This window comes from Triticum dicoccoides, chromosome 7B, assembly GCF_002162155.2.
Source record: "Triticum dicoccoides isolate Atlit2015 ecotype Zavitan chromosome 7B, WEW_v2.0, whole genome shotgun sequence".
Lineage (NCBI taxonomy): Eukaryota > Viridiplantae > Streptophyta > Magnoliopsida > Poales > Poaceae > Triticum > Triticum dicoccoides.
Window position 1 is genome coordinate 3766097 of NC_041393.1, and position 17509 is coordinate 3783605.

Here is a 17509-nt window from a genome sequence, read left to right on the forward strand (position 1 = left end):
CGTGGACACGGCTATTGGAATAGATAATGTTAACCTTGCAGGGGTGTACTTCTTCACACACGCTCTCACCACTTATCGCCGTTTACACAACATGTACTCGGCAACCTTCAAGCGGAAGCCCAGCCAGGGTGTCGGCCACGACCTGACTAACCACACAAGTCTCTCGTCCAGGTTTATCGCCTATTCGGGTTCCATCCGCAAGGAGATCCGGCCGGGGTGTCGCTCACGGCCCCAAACGATGTGTGCAGGGTTCCCAAGCCCACCTCGACGGGTGGATCTATGCTTGGTACACCGTGCCACGGTGCCTAGTCCATCCCAAGCCCACCTGTACCGGGTGCCACTTGGTAGACTACTAACACTACCTACAAACACCAGAAACTAGTTGCAACTCCTGGACAGAGTTCGAGTTGATTAATGAGTCGAGAGAGCTTGGAGTGCCCGGAGCCCAATGTGTGGTAGTAACTGTTCATGGATCACAAACACAGGACTCAGTTCCTGAGGATGGCTTCAATGAGACAACCCACCATGTACTCCTACATGGCCTCTCACCGCTACCTTTACCAAATCGTGTTCACACACTTAGCTCTCAACGGTAGGACATGTTCACAATTTCTCAATTCATTCCCAATGAATCAGGCCTGACACAACTCTAAGCAATAGCGGGCATGACAAACTAGCATGAATGAGTAGGAACACCAGGGCTCAAACAACTCCTACTCATGGTAGTGGGTTTCATCTATTTACTGTGGCAATGACAGGTCATGCAGAGGGAAGGGGTTCAGCTACCGCAGCATGCAACAATTGAATTGTTGTTGTCCTAATGTATTAAAAGAGAGTAGGAGCGAGAAAGTGGGATTGTATCGGAATGAATAAGGGGGTTTTGCTTGCATGACACTTCCGAAGATAGTATAGCTCTTCATCGGTGTCATCGATCACATCGTCGAAGCAACGTATACCGAGAGGGGACAATTACCGGCAATAGAGAGAAAACACAATTAATGCAATGCAACAGTATGATGCATGATCATGACAAGGCAATATGCTGCGATTTGGGCTAATGCAACAGCAAGTCATTTTGATTGAAGTGGAATTCAAAACTACATCAAATTCCAACTCCAAAACTATTATCAAAGTTGTCATATTCATGTTTCATCCTAAACAGTGAAGTTAAGTTGCTCAAACATGCATGAGAATGGTACAGATGGATAGATTAGATTTTTCTAATCATTTTTCATATATAAATTATTTCATTTGGAGTTACGGTTGAATTTCTATGATTTATTGAAGTTTAACCCATTTTCTGAATTTTCTAAATAATTAGAATTAAACTAACTCCGGAAAAGGATTTACTGCGTTAGCAATACGTCAGCATGCTGTCAGCGAGTTAACGGGCCAGTCGAGGTCAAACTGACCAGTGGGATCCACTGGTCAGTGTCAAACTGCTGGTTTGGGTCACTGGCGTGTGGGGTCGGTCAAGGGCCACGTCAGCAGGGATCAACCCTAATGCGTGGGGCTACTGTGATTAGTTAGAGCTAAACAGGAAATAAACTGTGGATAACTAAGGGCTTGGGGCCCATGTGTTAGTGAGTCAGGGGGTAATTAGCAGGGCCATTAGTGGCTAAGTAAGTGCGCCACGTCGGCGTCACCGGAGTTCAGCCGGCGGCGACCAAAACCGTGGCGGCAACTCGCCGGAGTTGCTCGGGTTTCGCATACAGGCTGCGGTTTGAACCGCGGTTCGTCTCTACAGGTAGCTGGCGTTGTAGCGCGTCGGGTGGTGGCAGTAGCCGGGCCTGGGATGGCCGGAGTCGACGGCAGCGAGCTCGGAAGCGGCGGTCGGCGGTCGGGCGTTCGCGGGGTCGGTGCTGCTATGTGCAAACGAGTGCAGCGAGGCGCTAGCGAGGCTCTACGACCGGCGGTGAGCAAGTTGGACGCACGCCCGGGACCAAATGGTCACCGGAGCGTCATCGGCGGCGGGTTCGGTCGCAGGCGGGACGGTGGCTACGGCGTGCAAACGAGACGGATGAGAGGGGTGTTGGGAGTATAAGCTCACGGCGATCACGTAGGGATGGTCAGCGAGCTCGGGGAGGCGCCGGAGAGAGCGAAGCGGCGAGGCGATCTCGGCGACCGAGAGGTTGAAGACGACGCATAGACGGCGTTGCAGCGCGTCCCGGCTCGCGTGGCTCGGTGAAGATGACGAGGACGATGTCGCGGAGCTCGTGGACATGTCGAGGGGGTGAGGGGGAGGCGGTGGCTGCGGCAATGGCGAACGGCGGCGACAGGCTCCGCTCGGGAAGAGAGCAAAGAATGGGAGGGGAGAGAGCTGCGAGGAGGGGGTGCAGACGGTCTAGGGGAGTGTGTGGCGTCTCCAGGGAAGGATATAGCGTCGAGGAAGCACGCAGGCAGGGTAGAGGTGACCGGCGTGTGGCTGCGCGTGCCGGGCACGCGCCCCTGCCTACTGGCGCAAGGAGGAAGGCGACAGATGGGCTGCGGTGGTGGGCTGGGCTGACTTTGCCCAGTTGGGCTGCTGCCGTGGTGGGCCGCTTGGGGTGCCAGGTAAGTTCTCTCTCTTTCTCTTTTAATTCATGTTTTCTATTTTTCTGCAGCTTTGTGGCTTTATTAAAAATAGCTAGGCATTTCCAAAAATCCTGAAAATAATTAGGGGCTTTGTTTAGAATATTTCCAACAGCCCACACTTATTTCCAGAATTATTTGAGCATTTAAAATATTTTATAGCATTTAAATGCCCAAATGCAAATAAGTAATGATTTAATCCAGTGACCTTGTGTGTCCTAGAAAAATGTGAACCAATTTTAGCAGAGGTTCTAACCCAAGGCAAAAATGATGGACATTTTAGAAGGGCATTTCAGGTTCATTGAAAATGATTTTAGTAAACCCTAGTTGTTTTAGGGGGGAGGGGGTTGCTGGGGGTTCTGTCATCCCCATTTCCAAGTTTCTGAGAGAAAGTAAACATGATGCAACACCAGATGCTGGCACTAGGCAAACCAAAACTAGGATGTGACATGCAGCTGATGCTGAAACATGTTGAATGAGCAAATTACCCTCTCTTATTCTGTGGACTGGTTTAAATGTTGATTTTACTATTATAATAATAAATATCTCAATTAAGACTTGTTCTTGCGGTAGATATCCAATTTTCACCAAATTCAACTGAAACTACGATTCTTTGATACTCCCTCCATTCCATAATGTAGAGCATATAGATTTTTTGAAAAGTCAAATCTCACAAATTTTGACCAAGTTTGTTTAGAAAAAACATTTACATCTAGAATACCAAAAATATATCATTAGATTTATCATAAGATGTAGTAGTTTCATACTCCCTCCGTCCCGAATTAATTGTTTAGATTTGTCTAGATCCAGATGTAGACAAATTTAAGAAGACTAATTTGGAGCCAATGTAATATTTTATATATTTGGTATCATAGACATAAATAGTTTTCCCTTTTTTTATAAAAGGAGTTCTCTATAAAGTTCGTCAAAATTTGCACAGTTTGCCATTGCAAAAAATCTATACGCACTACTTGGCAAGTACACCATCTATCTAGGTCGTCTGTATTTGTGTTCAGATCCGTGCATGTAACTTTCTCTTTTGTGTTTCTCCCTAACAGAAAAATATTTGAACTTGAAACTTTGCAGGTCAATGCCACATGAGTAATATATTGAAGTGTCAATATTTATGCATAAATGTTTTACGATTTTGTTGGTGCGTAGGAAATTTCTATGATGGTTAATATTACAATACAACTGTATCAATTTAGATATTTTTTCGAACGAATTGAAACATTGTCTGTGCAGTGTTGTATTTGTTTGTTGTTGACTTGGAAAGTTTCAACTTCAAATGTTGTTTTGTTTGATAGAAACAAGGTGAAGTTTCTACAGTAATAGAGCACACATCCTAATGCAAAACTGGATGGCCTAGATAGAAGGTGTAGCTACATAGGAGCATACAAAATCCACGCTCCTAAAAACTTCAGATAATAATTGTGCACAAAGACACCATCATGTGACAAAATTTGTAACCCACATTCAATCAAAACACAAGAAATAAAACACAAGAATACAGGAATAAGATGGAACGCAAACCCCCCACCCTTCGAATTTTGTAAATAAGCCCCACGTAAGCTAAGAATAGCTGTAGTGTCCACGCCACTTAGCTGTGCTTATTCCCAGTTTGGAACAGAAGGAACACGAACATGCTTGGTTATCGCCGGCCCGGCGGTGGACCTCGCCGTGGGCTGCGGCAGGACTTCCACCGGACAACTCGCCCCACCCCTTCCCAGCCCTTATCCAAGTCTGCGCAACCCCCTCCACAGCCATACACAGCGGCCAGCTCTGCCATCTGCCGACGCCAGAGAAGAGAACTCCCAGCCTTCAGGTATGCTTTTGGATGTTACTGATTTGTTTTATTATTATGTATTTTGTATATAATACATTGTTCCCTTTATGCTGATTTTGTGAGTTGTAGGTTGTAGCCAATCCTATCTTGAGTAGAATATGTTTATATCTCTGTATAGGAGCGCGCGGCGCAAAATTAATCAACGAAATTGCTATATTTTGCATATACTATATATTCTAGCAATTGTGTATAGGAAAATTTCAGCTACATATGGTCTGACAGTGTATATTAGTTGATGAGTACCAAGTAATTTTATCTACCTGTTCAAGTCCTGAACGTGAAGTGGTTGTTGGCACAAGAGTGAGATTCTACTTGAAGGCAAAAGATTGAGATTCATTAACACTTGCAATATGTCCCTACAGGCTACAGTGGTGACAAAATGTCATTACATTCCTACACATTTACCTTTTTGGTGCTATCACGCTATGTGTCCATGGCATAAAAGACATCCTAAATTATGTTGCTGTACTCAGGACGATTTCTCACAAACACTCTTTTCCTAGTACATATAAATGCCAATGCATTCCATACACATTTTCATTCTTCGCTGCTTTAGCATGGGATTGTTATTTTATTTAGACCTTGATGTGCTACAGCTCTCATGAGAACCTAACTCTTTGTTGTGCTAAATGTGATGTCTTAACACTTTTTCTGCACCGAGCAGAGAAGGATGGAGTCAATGACTATCATTGCTCCAAGTGTCAATTCTGGAGTTCAAGTTCTTTTTTGTGTGTGTATATCAGTTTAAGGTTTTTGAAGGTAGTGCTATCCAAGCAGCCAGTGGCACTTTTTGTTTGATGTTACACACGCTCCTGGTCATATTGGAGTTGAGGTTTGGAATCATTTAGATCGGAAAGCCAACAAAGGAGTAGCTGAAAAAAATTGCTGGATATTATATTATCCATAAAGCTAATCTTATGAAGTGTCATGCTGATGCAAAGCTTTGTACATTAACTTTCTTTATATAACATTTGTATCTGTCTATACTGGAACAGATCTTTTCATTTTGTTTGGAGACAAAGTTAGTACACATGCTGGACAGAAATTACACATTTAGTTAAGATTGATACTTTTTTTTTGAGGGTACGCAAATTGCGTACTATAGCTTTATAGAAAGAGAGAAAATTAGTACTATGATATCTACCACTCGCTGCGAACAACGAGCGTAGCACACCACCACATCCGACTATCTCAGGACAGCAACACACGACAACACAACTAGAACACGGAAAAACCTGCCCAAAACCGAAACACCTCGCCGCGTCTTGGTCGACACCGAACACCTCCGAAGAACAGCAACTCCAGCTTCCTTTTGATTCATCCGCGACGACCATACATAGCGCCGGAGGAGAGCGGTCAGGGCCACGACGAGCACCGGAGTAGCGCCAACAGGAAACTCAGTCTCCTCGCACGATGCTCCCAACAGAGAAACGACATCGCAGACGCCGCCATCATGCTGCTCCAGAGGACCAAGGCTTTCGCCCGGAGACAACTGCCAACACCAAGCACGAGGGAGATGGCGACACACTCGACGTCGCCTCCAGAGAGGGGAATGACACCCGCGGGTGCCATCGACGCCGGCCGGCCAAAACCGGACAGGATTTTCATCCGTAATGTTGGACATCTCCCCACCGACGAGGTACCGGGCAGCACCATTCCTGAAGCCTCGAACCGCCGTCACCGCAGCAAATCCGCCGAAGCCGTGTAGCCATGGTCCAAGTCCAACACCACCCGCACTACCGAGAGAGCGCGAGCCAGACCTCCACCAACATCGCTGTCAAGAAGCAACCACCTCCTCCAAGCAGAGCAAAAGCCAGATCCGCTCCAACGGCCTTCATCGACACCGAGAGACTGCCGCCAGATTGGATCTGGCCAGCCCCTCCAACCTCACTCCGGCGCCATCTCCACCGGGGCATCGCCGCAATCCCCTCACACGGAGGCGGCCGGACGCCCGCTCGCGCCAGGACACTTTCCTGGCAGGGCCATCTCGGCGCCGCCGCCCCCATGGCAGATCCAACGCCGCCGCCACCGCCGTTGCTGGCGCTCCACCTGCCGCCACCTACCAGAGGTGCACCTGGCCAGGATACGGCGAACGCCCTCGCCGTGACCTCCGTTGTGCCTCCATCCACACCGTGAATCCCCGCGCCGTCCGCGAGAAGAAAGCCGTGGTCTTTCCACTGCCGCGCGGCAAAACCAACCCGACAGGCCCAGATCGAATGGATCTGACCGCACCACCATCCACTGCTCCGGCGCCAGCGCTTCCTGGGGCATCACCGCACGCCAACCGCATGGAGACGGCTGACCGCCCACTGCCCACCAGGATCTCCTTCCTGGCAGGGCCTCCTCAGCGCCGCCACCTCCATGGCAGAGCGCACGCGCCGCCGCCGCCCACCAGCTCCAGCGCACCGCCTCCTACCTCCTCCGCACAGCAGCCTCCTGACCCGGTTCCTTCGCACCACCGCGCTCTCCGACGTGCTCCGGCGACCAGTAACAAGCTCACGCCACTGGTCACCCCACCTCCAAGGCTGGCCCCGGGGAAGACCCGCACCGTGCGAAGGGGCCTGTTGTGGGGGCGTCGCCAGCACCCTCCGCCTTTGGCGGCCTGGCGCGGCCGCCACCGCCGGCGGCGGCAGTGGCTGGGGGAGGATATCCGGCGGCTTCTGATTTAGGGATTTGGGGGCCTCCGGAGTCGCACGCGCGTGCGACCCGGGAGGCAGCGGATGAGAGATGGACTTAAGATTGATACTCAATGGTCCAATTTTCAGAAAATGCTTGGAAACGTAACCTGTACCACAGATGCTACATTAGGACTTCTTCAAGTATATTGAAACATGTCAACGGTCCACGCACACCTGAGCCAAACCATAGTACAATCGTGCTCTTTCTATTCCAAACTGTGAGCAACACATCTCGTGATCGAAATGTTACAGGTACTCTGTACTTACATGAGGATCTTTTTGCAAAATTCGAAGGGTGGGAAGTTTGGGTTCCATCTTGGCCCTATATTGTGTATCTAGCTGCTCTCGTGTGTATGGAGCATGGAGCACCCATTCCATTGGAGTACAGGATACTTTCCCGTGGTGTTAAAGGGCCATGAAAGGTGTGTTTCAAATTAGCTATTGTTCATAGCAGATCCTACTTACCTGATGAGAAGGCCTCAAAAGGGTATATCAATACACAAGAGTTTTAAACTTCAATCAACGTCTTCCCCTTGCTGCCGCGCAATGCCCCCCGCGCAACTAGGGCAATTAGTACCACGCAGACGGAGAATCACATCGAGGAGCGAGTTCTCCACCACGCCACGGTCCGTTAGGGTGAGGCCATCCTTTAGCTGCCCTCCCCGGAAGATGATGCACTACTCGGACGCTATAATCCCCTTCAATTCCTGGAGCTTCTTCCTAAATACATCGACGGTATCTGAACTCTAGACCATAAGAGGAATTATGGGGTTCTTGCGGGCAATAGGCAGCTTGGCAGAGATGAGCATCCACCCTGACCCATGAAGGGTTAGGTGGAGGGTGGACCCCACACAGACGCCATAACTATCCAGTCCATATCCGCCCTCTAGCTGCCTCCCGTCGAAGATGAGGGCCAGCTGGGATTGCGGCGGGATGCCCCATGTAACATTGATCCTTTTCTTGACGTCCTCTACGGTGTCTGAGCTCTTGACCGCGAGGGAGAGCCGACCATTCGGCGCCTTCAGAAATATTTGCATCACTTCACGTGGCGGCTTCGGGTGTAGGGCGAGCTGGACGGTGGACTCTTCCTCAATGTTGTAGTCCGCTATTGGTGCGTCCTTCCTCCAGCTCCTTGCCATCGAACATGAGGCACTGTCGGGACGGGGAACGCAAAGCTCGTCGTGAATCCTCGTCTTGACGTCGTAGATTGTGTCCGATAGATCTGTGTTGACCAGGATGGTCTCATCGGCGAGGATCATCACAGAGATCTGCATCTGCACACGCCAAATAAGTTCACAGCAGATCGACGTGTATGTTGCACTTGCACAGGTGATCGAGACCGTCTGGTGTAATCGCTGCAACGCTGCAACCGACGGCCGTAGCAGTGCCGTTGCGGCCTAATTAACAGCGCCCACAATCACAAAGGGGCAATGTAGCTACGCCGCAATCACAAAGCGCCCGTCTTGTTCCTCTAGTCTAGGTCTTTTTTTTTTTGAGAATTCTAGTCTAGGACAAATTGAAGGTGAACGTGGTTTCAAAACCAAACTCAACTTAGGGTTGTTGGTTTGGACCAGAAAAGTTCGAATCACGAGGGGTCGGTCACCTACAGGGTTAAACATGCAAATAAGTTTTTTAAGAGGCTAGATGTGCAATTATAAGGGCTAATGAAGGTTGCTTAGAACAAATTATACCTCAGCTGCCCGCAAGGTCGATGATAGAAAAAAAAAGGTGCATATGTGCCAAAGCGTAACCCTATGCCTACAAGAAAAGAACAATTCTTGCTTTAATCAAAGCACCTCCAAATGGCAAAAGGGGGTCGGTGCATCTCACTCCCAAAGAGAGCTCCCTGCAGATTTGCAACCAGAGTTGCTCATCTCAGGGAGGAATACTAACACCACCACTGTTATCACACATATTATGAAATCCTAGACACAAGTACGTCGGTGGATCGCTATATATCCGACCATGAACCACATACGCTCATCCTCCACGGCGGAGACATGCGCGCAGACGTACAACTTCCTCCCCTGCACCACCACTGCGCTTGGCAACCTCTTCCTGGTTCTTGCCTACGGCTTCCTTGTTGGAGCCGCCTCATCGCAACGCCATCTTCTTCTTCCTCACAATCTCTCCCTCTCATGGTTTTGTCTCACACAAAAACTCACACTGGTGAGAAGAACTCAACACAGACACACACCCACGCACACACTTCACCAAGGAGCAGCACAAGATCTTTGCCGAGGGCATCCTCTCCTTGGTGTACACGCCGTGCTACATTTTTCTACAGGCTCTCACGACCTCATTTTCTCATTCATCTGATCACCTTAAATACCAGTACAGAAAGACCCAACGCACCCACTAAACCGGTCACCAAGCAGACACTAAGCCCACTAAACCGATGACCTTATCCTTGGCCTGGAATCTCTCCAGGATCCTAACTACTAGGCCAACAACGACGCATGCACCTAACGACTCGGCACAGCCGGCCACTTAGAGGGTGTTTGTTTCCAGGGACTTATTGGTTTAGGGACTTAAAAAAGTCCCTATAAGTCCCATCTAAACCAAACAGGAGGGACTTATAGTGGTCATTTGGGACTTATCAAAAAAGACTTTCAGGGAGGAACTTATTGGGACTTATCGATCGGACCGCACCTACCCCGCATCGCCCCGCACCTACCCCGCCTCGCTCGTTCCCCGCCTCCCCGCCGCGCTCCTTCCCCGCCTCGCCCCAATCGCCGCCGCCGCTGCCATGGCCGATGATGAGGAGGACCAGATCCCCTTCTTCTCTCAGTTCCGCTCGCATCAATAGGCAACCCAAGACTCATCCGCCGGCGGAAATCTCGGAAGGGGAATGGGTTTCTTGGATCTCAACAGCAACGTCGACGTCTTCCCGGAGTTGGGCTCATACCAGCAACTCCTCTTCGACCAGTCGGACGGTCATGGCCTTCCTCCGGTTGGACCTGGTCATGGGAGGCCCGTGCCCCAGGGAGGAGGAGGCCGCAGCCGGTCTTTGAACTATTGGGGAACGTAGTAATTTCAAAATTTTCCTACGCACACGCAAGATCATGGTGATGCATAGCAACGAGAGGGGAGAGTGTTGTCCACGTGCCCTCGTAGACCGAAAGCGGAAGTGTTAGCACAACGCGGTTGATCTAGTCGTATGTCTTCACGATCCGACCGATCAAGTACCGAACGCACGGCACCTCCGAGTTCAGCACACGTTCAGCTCAATGACGTCCCTCGAACTCCGATCCAGCTGAGCTTCGAGGAAGAGTTCCGTCAGCACGACGGCGTGCTGACGATGATGATGTTCTACCGATGCAGGGATTCGCCTAAGAACCGCTACGATATTATCGCGGTGGAATATGGTGGAGGGGGGCACCGCACACGGCTAATAGATCTCAAGGATCAATTGTTGTGTTTTAGGGTGCCCCCTTGCCCCGTATATAAAGGAGCAAGGGGGAAGGCGGCCGGCCAAGGAGGAGGGCGCGCCAAGGGGGGAGTCCTACTCCCACCGGGAGCAGGACTCCTCCTTTCCTTGTTGGAGTAGGAGAGAAGGAAAGAGGGGGAGAGGGAGAAGGAAAAGGGGGCTGCACCCCTTGTCCAATTCGGACCAGAGGGGGGGCGCACGCCTCCTTCCTTTTGGCCTCTCTCCTCTATTCCTGTATGGCCCAATAATGCCCATATACTCCCCGGCGAATTCCCGTAACTCTCCGGTACTCCAAAAAATACCCGAATCACTCGTAACCTTTCCGAAGTCCGAATATAGTCGTCCAATATATCAATCTTTACGTCTCGACCATTTAGAGACTCCTCATCATGTCCCCGTTCTCATCCAGGACTCCGAACTACCTTCGGTACATCAAAACACATAAACTCATAATATAACCATCATCGAACCTTAAGCGTGCGGACCCTAAGGGTTCGAGAACTATGTAGACATGACCGAGACACGTCTCCGGTCAATAACCAATAGCGGAACCTGGATGCTCATATTGGCTCCCACATATTCTATGAAGATCTTTATCGGTCAAACCGCATAACAACATACTTTGTTCCCTTTGTCATCGGTATGTTACTTGCCCGAGATTCGATCGTCGGCATCTCAATACCTAGTTCAATCTCGTTACCAGCGAGTCTCTTTACTCGTTATGTAATGCATCATCTTGTAACCAACTTCATTAGTCACCTTGCTTGCAAGGCTTATAGTGATGTGCATTATCGAGAGGGCCCAGAGATACCTCTCCGACAATTGAAGTGACAAATCCTAATCTCGAAATACGCCAACTCAACAAGTAACTTCGGAGACACCTGTAGAGCACCTTTATAATCACCCAGTTACGTTGTGACGTTTGGTAGCACACAAAGTGTTCCTCCGGTAAACGGGAGTTGCATAATCTCATAGTCATAGGAACATGTATAAGTCATGAAGAAAGCAATAGCAACATACTAAACGATCACGTGCTAAGCTAACGGAATGGGTCAAGTCAATCACATCATTCTCCTAATGAAATGATCCCGTTTAATCAAATGACAACTCATGTCCATGGCTAGGAAACACAACCATCTTTGATCAACGAGCTAGTCAAGTAGAGGCATACTAGTGACACTATGTTTGTCTATGTATTCACACATGTATCAAGTTTCCGGTCAATACAATTCTAACATGAATAATAAACATTTATCATGAAATAAGGAAATAAATAATAATTTTATTATTGCCTCCAGGGCATATTTTCTTCATGAACATCGGAGGCCGAGCCGGCTCTCACCTGCGTCCGTTCGTCGCCCCGGGCTTATAAGTCCCTGTAAACAAACAGGTAGGAACTCGGGACTTATAAGTCCATGTAAACAAACAGGTAGGGATTCGGGACTTATAAATTGGGACTTAAAAAAGTCCTATGACTTATGAAACAAACAGGGCCTTAGCAACTAATCCAAGCATACATCAACAACCAGCTACATGCACGTATGCCCATTCACACATACGTGCACAAGCTACATGTCAAGATTAATTCCATCATTTTCCCTCCTAATATTGACATGGACTTATAGACTAATCTATGTGAATCAGTTATACCTTCTTGCGGTACGTGTGCAGCAGCTTCACCACGTGATGATGACGCCTTCACAGCGCCACACTCGCACCTTGCCGCAGCATCGCACCGCAACATTTTTTGGCTTCACAACTCTCCATGATGACAACGACATCGCACCACCGTCGTTGTGTCCCGCACGTCCCGCGCGCACCTGACGCGTCCGACGAGCCCGGCCGCAACAGTGCGTCCCGCACGTCCCGCGCGCACACAACGTGCTCGAGGTGCCTGACCACACCACACGTCATGGACCCGATGCGCCCAACGCACCCGGCACGTGCCCATACATGTGCCCGACGCGACAAGCTCGTCACCATGGTTGCTGCGGCCCGACGCCACTGTGTCCTTCCAGCACGAGCCGCCGCAGATGCCAAGCAACGTGGCCACCTCGCCGGCCGCTGTCGCGCACCGCCACCGATGCAACTACCGCCGCGCTGTGCCCGGTCGTGCGCCACTCGCTGCCGCCGCCGAAACCCGCAGCTCCGTGAGCCGCCGTGCCGCGTCTCCGTGCCTCGTGCCACTGCGCCTCGACGGTCGTCGTGCCGAGCCGCCGCGGCCTCTGCGCCACCACGCAGGTCCTCTGCGACCTCCTCGCCTTCGCGACCACCGTGCTCGTTGCACGCACGACATCACAATGAACCGCCGCGGACTCGCCGCGCACCGCAGCCTCCATGTCCGCCGCGCTTGCCGCACGCGCTGCGGACGCCGCCGCACGCCACGGCAGCCACTCGAACCTTGTGGCTCTGAATACCAATTGTTGGAGCCGCCTAATCGCAGCGCCATCTTCTTCTTCCTCACAATCTTTCCCTCTCATGGTTTTGTCTCACACAAGAACTCACACTGGTGAGAAGACACACACCCACGCACATACTTCACCAAAGAGCAGCACAAGATCTTTGCCGAGGGCATCCTCTCCTTGGTGTACACGCGGTGCTACATTTTTCTACAGGCTCTCATGGCCTCATTTTCTCATTCGTCTGATCACCTTAAATACCAGTACAGAAAGACCCAACGCACCCACTAAACTGGTCACCAAGCAGCCACTAAGCCCACTAAACCGATGACCTTATCCTTAGGCCTGGAATCTCTCCAGGATCCTAACTACTAGGCCAACAACGACGCATGCACCTAATGACTCGGCACAGCCGGCCACTTAGCAACTAATCCAAGCATGCATCAACAACCAGCTACATGCACGTATGCCCCAGGATTCGCATGACCCATTCACACATACATGCACAAGCTACATGTCAAGATTAATTCCATCATTTTTCCTCCTAATCTTGACATGGACATATGGACTAATCTATGTGAATCACTTATAACTTCTTGCGGTACGTGTGCAGCAGCTTCACCGCGTGATGATCACGCCTTCACAGCGCCACACTCGCACCTTGCCGCAGCATCGCACCACAACATTTTTTGGCTTCACAGCTCTCCATGATGACGACGACATCGCACCACCGTCGTTGTGTCCCGCACGTCCCGCACGCACCTGACGCGCCCGACGAGCCCGACTGTAACAGTGCGTCCTGCACGTCCCGCGCGCACACAACGTGCCCGGCGTGCCTGACCACACCACACGTCATGGACCCGACGCGCCCAACGCGCCCGGCACGTGCCCATACACGCGCCCGATGCGACAAGCTCGTCACCATGGTTGCTGCCGCCCGACGCCACCGTGTCCTTCCAGCACGAGCCGCCGCAGATGCCAAGCAACGCGGCCACCTCGCCGGCCGCTGTCGCGCACAGCTACCGATGCAGCTACCGCAGCACTGCGCCCGGTCGTGCGCCACTCGATGCCATCGCCGAAACCCGCAGCTCCGTGCGCCGCCGTGCCGCGTCTCCGTGCCTCGCGCCCCTGCGCCTCCACGGTCGTCGTGCCGAACCGCCGCGTCCTCTGCGCCACCACGCAGGTCCTCCGCGACCACCGTGCTCGTCGCGCGCACGACATCACAATGAACCGCCGCGGACTCGTCGCGCACCACAGCCTCCATGTCCGCCGCGCTCGCCGCGCACACCGCAGACGCCGCCGTACGCCACGGCAGCCCCTCGAACCTTGTGGCTCTGAATATCAATTGTTGGAGCTGCCTCATCGCAACCCCATCTTCTTCTTCCTCACAATCTCTCCCTCTCATGGTTTTGTCTCACACAAGAACTCACACCGGTGAGAAGAACTCAACACAGACACACACCCACGCACACACTTCACCAAGGAGCAGCACAAGATCTTTGCCGAGGGCATCCTCTCCTTGGTGTGCACGCGGTGCTACATTTTTCTACAGGCTCTCACGGCCTCATTTTCTCATTCATCTGATCACCTTAAATACCAGTACAGAAAGACCCAAAGCACCCACTAAACCGGTCACCAAGCAGCCACTAAGCCCACTAAACCGATGACCTTATCCTTGGCCTGGAATCTCTCCAGGATCCTAACTACTAGGCCAACAACGACGCATGCACCTAACGACTCGGCACAGCCGGCCACTTAGCAACTAATCCAAGCATGCATCAACAACCAGCTACATGCACGTATGCCCCAGGATTCGCATGACCCATTCATACATACTTCCTCCGTCCTTTGAAAAGTGTACTTTCAATTTTGTTGGAAAGTCAAACTTTTTTATATTTGACCGTGCTTTATACAATCATGCACCAACATTTATGCCATCAAATTAGTTGCATTAGATTCCTGATGAAACATATTTTCATCATATATCTATTTGGTTTCATAAAAATTGATATATTTTTGCACAAACTCGGTCAAACGTTGAAATAGTTTGACCCTGCAACAAAATTGGAAGTACACTTTTTAAAGGACGGAGGGAGTACGTGCACAAGCTACATGTCAAGATTAATTCCATCATTCCTCAGTTACAAGGTGCGAGTTTCCTTCTTGACGACTGGGAGTGACTTGCTGCTGGGGACCATCGGCCCCAGCTATGCCGGCGGCCACGGCCACATCATCACGCTCCTGCTCCCGATGCTTGGCGCCCTCCCCGACGCCCTCCTCGTGCTCGGTACGTCCCCATTAAAATTCCGCCTACTAATTAATGCCTTTTTCGGTTGAGTGTGGATCCGAAAGGATTGAAGGGGTTTGAGGGGATTTAAACGCCTTGTAAGTGAAAATACGTCCCAATCCCCACCACTGTTTTTGTTACCAAATGAGGCATTTTTACCGAGGGGAACTGGTAAACGTGCTTTCCATGGTTACCACAAAATTTCGGGCAAATTTCGAACGAAAGTTATAATTAAATTTTGAATTCATTTTTTATTTCAAAATAGATATAGGTAGCACTTGAACTTATATTAGTTAAAAAAGTGCAAGAAATGACTTGTACCAGCTACCTTTTAAAGGTCGAAATAGGTTGTTACCACCACGGTAGAACTAACTATGTTGAAATAATTGAGATGTTGCCGTACTTTACTGTACATTAAGCGTTTACAATCAAAATGTTCAAAAATTCGAATATTTTTTGCTTGAAAGCCCATTTACCGAGGGGCATGGAAATACGCGATAACCATAGTTAATCTCGAAATTTTGAACGGTAACCAAAACCCTGATCCTCGCAAATCCCCTCCAATCGTCTTGGGAAGAGGATTAACCGAACAAAGCCTAATAAATCTAGTGGGTTCGGTTCAACCAGGTGAAGCACATATCACCACTGCTCCTTTGTCGGTGCCAATGCTGAATAGTGTGTCTTCACCTTTTTCTTTTCTTTATGAACCGGGCATTTATCCCTTTCCGTTAATTTTCTTTAACGAAAAAAAAAAGTTCCGAGCCAAGAGTAAAGAAGACAAGAAAGGAACTAAGCGAGTTCTGCACTAACAAGAAACATTTTTTTTTTGAAAACTTTCAATCTATTCATGTTTAATCATGGCAGGATAGAGAATACCAGAAATAACAAAAATTACATCCAAATTCGTTGACCACCTAGCGACGACTACAAGCACTGAAGAGTGCCGAAGGCGCAACACCGTCATCGCCTCTCACTCAGCCCCATCGAGAAGGGTGTGCGAGCGGTGCGATGGCACATGGCCCCTGATCGAAGGAAAACCCCATGTAACGCACGTGGTTCATGTGCTGGTTTGCTTCCTTTTTCAGCTGGCTCGCTCAATCCGATTTAATCAGAAGAAAGCTTACCCGAGAAGCGGAATGCACTTTACGGGTGCGCTAATAACCAGCCAACAGGCCCTCCGTCGGCCTAGTACTGATTTATCCACGCCCCGCTTTTGGGCAAACCCTATTTGACGCTGCAGGTGTCAGTTATAGGACATTTTCGCTAACGGGCGCCTGCAGCGCTCCCGTGCTGGGCCGACCCATCTCACACCTTTTCATTCGGGCTTAATGCGCAAAAAATGAGTACTGGAAAGATCCAACCCGCAACTTGTAGCGTAAGTTTCACTTGCGTCAGCCAACCGGGAAAGACAACAAGTTATGGCAACTCCCTTCTTTTTCATCTTTTATACTTTGCCAGGCGATTGCATTTTTTCTTTCTTGTTGTGTGTTTTTCTGGACCAGTTTTGGTTTTGGTTTTTTCTGTTTCTTTTTATTCATATTTTGTCCTTTTTATTTACTTTTTATGCACAAATTAATACAAATAGGAGGAACTTTGTCTGCAATAGCTGAAGTTTGTTTTAACTTCGATGAACTTTTTTCAAATTCGATAAAAATTTTATTGAAAATCTAGATATTTTTTTCAACATCAACAAACTTTTTTTTCATAACCTATGAACTGTTTCAAATCTGATGAACTTTTTTCCATATGGATGATTTTTTCTTCAAAACAGGTGAACTTTTTTCAAATGCTATCAACCTTTTCAAATTGACGAACTTTTTTTTACAGAAAACGCGTTTTTTCCCTTTCCGAAAGGGGCACGCCCGTGCCTCTCGCGAAAGCACAACCCTGCCTCTGGCGGAAGCAAAACCGTGCCTCTCGCGAAAGAAAAAAAACAGAAAACGCGTTTTCCCCCTTTCCGAAAGAGGCACGCCCGTGCCTCTCGCGAAAGCACAATCGTGCCTCTGGCGGAAGCAAAACCGTGCCTCTCGCGAAAAAAAATTGTATTTTTTTGCGCAAAAAAATGTTTTTTTCGAAAAATAATTTTTAGTCGAAAAGCTAGGGAAGACCGGTAGAAAACCAAAACGTCAAAAAACCCGAAAAAAAACCTTTTAAAAAGCCGAAAACGCGTGCGTTATAAACAAACAAAATCCGGAGGGAGCGCCCAGAGCGCGACACGTGGCGAATGGCTATGAGCGCGCTAAGTGCCGCTGATCGTTGAGAGGCTCCCGAAGGAGCGCTCGTTAATTAGTTGCTCCC

General features: G+C 49.5%; 1 pseudogene; it reads left to right on the forward strand.

The window, feature by feature from the left end:
- Positions 1–9060: 9060 nt before the first annotated feature.
- The window catches only part of LOC119336917, a 37086-nt pseudogene continuing 28637 nt past the window's right edge, over positions 9061–17509 (forward strand).